Source organism: Electrona antarctica, assembly GCF_951216825.1.
Source record: "Electrona antarctica genome assembly, chromosome: 14".
Classification (NCBI taxonomy): domain Eukaryota; kingdom Metazoa; phylum Chordata; class Actinopteri; order Myctophiformes; family Myctophidae; genus Electrona; species Electrona antarctica.
This window is the reverse complement of record NC_136795.1, coordinates 24,087,908-24,093,293: the sequence shown is the minus strand read 5'-3', so window position 1 is coordinate 24,093,293 and position 5,386 is coordinate 24,087,908. Positions and strand designations below refer to the sequence as shown.

Genomic DNA, 5,386 nt, shown 5'->3' with positions numbered 1-5,386 from the left:
GTGGGGGGGGGGGGGGGGGGGGGGGGGGGGGGAGTGGGGGGGGGGTGGCTGTATTTGTTTGTGAAGATCACTCTTCTTGCCTTGGAAAACGTAATTGTACATTTTTGTAATGCCTTTCTAACTTTGTTGTGACAGCGTGCCCGTGCTCGGCCGTGTTTTTTTCTTTCTTTTTTGTACGCCTTTGTCAGTTTGAGGCGAGGGCATTAGTTCCCACCGTACTAGTATGACGTTAACGTGTTATTTTAACCATGTGAATCCTCTGGTCATGTGGCGGGGTCAAACACTATACTTAAATGTGATTTTTAAGTATTAAATTACACTATACTCCATCGCACTATTGTGCAATAGAGTGTAATGTTTAATTTCTGCTGGTGGTGTCGTGTGCTGGAAATGGCCTATCTACAATCTCACAACGTGTCACATTGCTGCACGTTGTGAGCTCTATATCACCCATTTAGGGCTTTAGTCGCACGCCAGTGACGTACAGCAAAAATGAAACACGTTTCAGTTGCCAATATGTCATTTCTTTCCACAAAGACCATGCGACAAAGTATAAATTGGCCTTTGGGATGGTATTTTGTACTGTTAACCTGTGTATATATCTGTGAGAAACGGTTCTGTAGTGCCAGCTATGCAACAGCATTGCAACGCAGCCAACCAGATGAAAGATTTTGTCGATGGTTTCCACCCGACACCCGGCAGCGACTATTTACAAGTTGTGTATAGGAGGAAAAAGATTATTAAAACCACTGGTTATGTTTCTGAAAGTGATTTCTCACCTTGCTGACCGTTTGTCTTAACTGTACCATGAGGTTTGACCCCTGATGTAATCCTATCAATTCATCCGAGAGAGGAAAACAAAACACAAATATGCAAATGATCTGCCAAATAACAGTTAGTGCCTCCTGTTTTAAGCCTTTTTTGTTTTAATTTCCATTTTATTTTTTATACATTAGGTTTTTTTTTCTTATTTAATTATTTTTGCCACCTTTTGAGCTAATTCCAATAATAAAAAAAGAAAGAAATGCAAAGACCGCAAGCGTTTTCTCACGCTTCACGTTTGATATTTTTGGAATGATAAGTAATGCTTTTCATTGTACAGTCTAACTTATACTGTCTTATCCTTTTTGCTATCCTCTCAATAAAAAAAGGAATACAATGTTTTAAAACTTTGAGTCAGGCTCCGTTTTTTGTTACAGATGTCATTCATTACCGCTATGTGTGCAATGGATAGGAGATGGAGAATATCTCGGGGTGTTCCACAGGGGTCCCCCCCGCCATATTATTGATGGAACCAAATGGACCTGACTGACTGTGTAGAAATGGAACCTATTATTGTTAAAGCTTAGTGTTAAATACTTGTATATTGTGATATAAAGCATTGCTAGGCCAGGGGGTGTAATTGGACATGAGGGATGTTAACCTGACTCCGCCAGATGGAAATGACGCTTGCTCCACAATCACATTTGTTTCACAACCTACTTACAATAGAAACGGGAATGCTTTCTTATTAGCTGACATTGACACCTGTTACTGAACTAACACTTTTTAATAACCTGTTAATATGTTTTTACTTTACAAAACTTAAAGAAAAAATAACACCTGTAGGCTTCAGGTGTTCTTTAAATGAACACACAAGTATTTTACAGTGTAGCTTGGGGTCCCAGAGGTAAAAAAAAAAGAAAAGAAAATGGAGAGGGGTAGAAAAAAAGAATCCAATCAAATGGGTGTTCATGGTGTAGAGTCCTGTGTAGACTAATGCATTATCAAACTGGCCCATTGAAATTAAAAATGGTTGAGAATCAGCGTGCTACTAGCCCAGCAGGTGGGGCTGTTGTACAAGCTTTGTGATGATGGTGAATTGTTCCATTCAGACTGGATGTGACTGCATTCACATCACTGCCCGTGCAGCATGTACTGTAAAGACCAGCTTACACCATGTCAGCTCACACACTGGACATGTCATTATCCACCCATTAAGAGTGTATTAGTGCTGTAGACAGTATTGGTGCTGCTAATATTGTCTATGCTGCAGTGCCATTAGATTTGACTGTATACTTCATTTGTATTCGAGTGGGGTCCGGGGACCCCCTGGGGCATCAGGGCGGTTACAGGGGGTCCCCGCAAAATGAGTTAATATAGAATCAAATCGGCCATTTGTAAATGGCCAAGCTAAGTTGTAAATTGGCTATTAAAATGTATAAATCCTGAAACAATTTGGAAAATAATCTTAATATGTGGTCCCTGGCTGGCACCACATATTATTTTCAGATGGGGTCCATGGCCCAAGATATGAATTTTGGAACTCTGTCCCAGACAGCAGCAGTACAAAAGTTACAAAGTTATGTACTTGTACTATACACTTAAACTGTAATGCAAACATAAAATATAATGTAATGAAAAACTGTATGAAATTATACCAAATCACAACATTAAAGGCAAAAAAATAAATACAAAAATCACAATGCAGTATTTAGGGAAGCATTTGCCATTGCCGATGGAATCTTCCATCAAATCATAAAAAGACTTCAATGAGATTTGGTTCCTTAAGTTGCAGTGGCAGCGCACGTGAAGGGATGCCATGTTGATCCGACTGGCCCCATTATAACCAACCCTGCTATCCCTAACCTCACACTAACCTAATGGTCATTATAACCAACCCTGCTATCCCTAACCTCACACTAACCTAATGGTCATTATAACCAACCCTGCTATCCCTAACCTCACACTAACCTAATGGTCATTATAACCAACCCTGCTATCCCTAACCTCACACTAACCTAATGGTCCCATTATAACCAACCCTGCTATCCCTAACCTCACACTAACCTAATGGTCCCATTATAACCAACCCTGCTATCCCTAACCTCACACTAACCTAACCGACTGGCCCCATTATAACCAACCCTGCTATCCCTAACCTCACACTAACCTAATGGTCAGAATGATGTGCAGACCTCCATGAAGGCTTGTTTGGGAAGTTTAGTTTGAGCCATGGTCTAAAAATAAAAGTACTAATAGTAATATAAGGGACTGACAAGACCTACCAGGTTTCTTGGTTTGCTTTCATCCCCCCCAAACCCTCCTAATTGGGGTCCCAAAGGGATCTGTACTTGGTACCCTCCTTTTCTCCCTGTACACTAAATCCCTTGGCACAGTTATCTCTGCTCACAATATTTCTTATCACTGCTATGCCGATGACACTCAACTGTTTCTACCCCTAGACCCTTCCTCACCCAGGAGTCAACCCAGCTCCTTATCCAGACATCAGTCATATCAAAACTTGACTATTGTAACTCTCCTTACTGGCCTACGGGCATCACGGCATGCACACTTAAGCCTCTCCAATTGATCCAGAATGCCGTAGCTCGCTTGGTCTTCCAACCAGCCAAAATTCTCACATGTCTCCCCCCTTCTCCGCTCCCTCTATTGGCTCCCAGTCGCTGCCCGCACAGAGTACAAAACTCTGATGCTGGCCTTCAAAGTAACCAAAGTTATGGCACCCCCATATCTTACAAGTCTGATCAGACCCTACAAACCCTTAACCCAGATCAGCCAAAGCAGGGAAGCTTGAAGTACATTCACTAAAAATGCCGGGACACATGTCCCAAACTCTTCTCCCTGCTGGCTCCAAAACCATGGAATGCACGTCCCATTGCAATCAGAACAGCAGACTCACTCCTGATCTTCCACTGTAGTCTGAAAACCCACCTCTTCAGACTCCATCTTGGCCCGTAGCACTTGCCGTAGCCTCAATGACCTTACAGGCGTATGCAAAGGCTCAACTTATGTAGCCCAATTTAGAGAGAATTTAGCATTTTTGTAGACATAGCACTAATATACCTAATATATCCTAAACACCAAAACCAAACTAAAGTTTGGCTTCTGGAACGTTCGTACCATGTTTGAAACTGGGAAGTTGGCACAGATCACCAACGAAATGAGACGATACAATCTTAACATCCTCGGGATAAGCGAAGCGAGATGGACCGATTCAGGATCAATCAAAACCAACACTGGAGAAACAGTCCTATACTCTGGACGAGACGATGACCGGCATCATGAAGGGGTTGCCATCATTCTCCAAAAGGGCATAGAGAAATCACTAATTGAATGGAAACCTATCAACAATAGAATAATAACAGCCAGATTCAGGGGACAACACAACAACCTTACAATTATTCAGAGCTATTCTCCCACCAATGATGCCAAAGAAGAGGAAAAAGATCTTTTCTATGATATCCTCCAATCTGAAGTACAGAGAACACCTGCCCAAGATCTTCTTATAGTCAGCGGCGACCTAAATGCAAAGGTGGGCAGCGATAACACCAACTATGAGAGAGCTATGGGCAGACATGGATGTGGAGTAATGAACAACAATGGTGAGCGACTAGCTTCATTCTGTTTATCAAACAACATGGTTATTGGAGGCACTCTGTTTCCCCACAAGAACATCCACAAACTGACATGGCTCTCACCAAATGGGAAAGACCAGAACCAGATTGACCACTTGATGATCAATGGCAAATGGAGAAGCTCATTGAGAGATGTCAAAGTGAGAAGAGGAGCAGATGTCTCCAGTGACCATCACCTTGTCACAGCAGACATCAAACTGAGGCTGAAAAGAACAGGACCGACACCCAAAGGGTCCCCAAGATTTGATGTCTGCATGTTGAAAGACCCATCAATAAAGAAGAAATTCACAATACAACTCCGGAACAGATACCAAGCTCTCTCCAGTAATTTGAGCGATGATAATGTAGGCGAGACTGACGTCAACAAGCATTGGGAAAATATTGTCGAAACATACAAAGAAACCAGCAAAAAAATTATTGGACACAGGAAAAAACAGCATAAAGAATGGATCAGTAGTGAATCATGGAAGGCTATTGAAGAGAGAAGGAACTTGAAATCCAGAATAAATAACACCAAATCATCCAGGATCAAGCAAGAACTGCAAGTCCAGTACCGCAATACCAACAAGCGGGTGAAAAGCCTAATAAGGAGGGACAAGAGAGCCTACCTAGAGGAGCTGGCAAGTGCAGCTGAAGAAGCAGCATCCCATAACCAACAAGGAACAGTATACAAAATCACTAACCTGATATGTGGAAGAAAATTCAGAAACATCCAACATATCAGAAGCAAACAAGGACAATTACTCACCACAGAAAAAGAACAAGAAGATCGCTGGACAGAACACTTCAGAGAGATTCTCAACAGAGATCCCCCTCCACACCCAATAGAAACACAAGAAGCTGTAGAAGATCTGGACATTGACATCAACCCACCAACAAAAGTAGAAATAATCGAGGCCATTAAATCACTCAAAAACGGAAAATCCCCAGGTGCTGATAACCTAAACGCAGAACTCTTTAAAGTCGATCCA

At 42.0% G+C, this 5,386-nt stretch overlaps 1 long non-coding RNA gene across 1 annotated transcript; it reads left to right on the top strand.

Moving 5' to 3' along the window:
* Nucleotides 1-49: 49 nt before the first annotated feature.
* On the top strand, nucleotides 50-767 carry LOC306936361. The gene is made up of 2 exons (XR_013791483.1): nucleotides 50-434; nucleotides 538-767. It is a non-coding gene; the product is annotated as an uncharacterized lncRNA (long non-coding RNA).
* The last annotated feature ends 4,619 nt before the right edge of the window (nucleotides 768-5,386 follow it).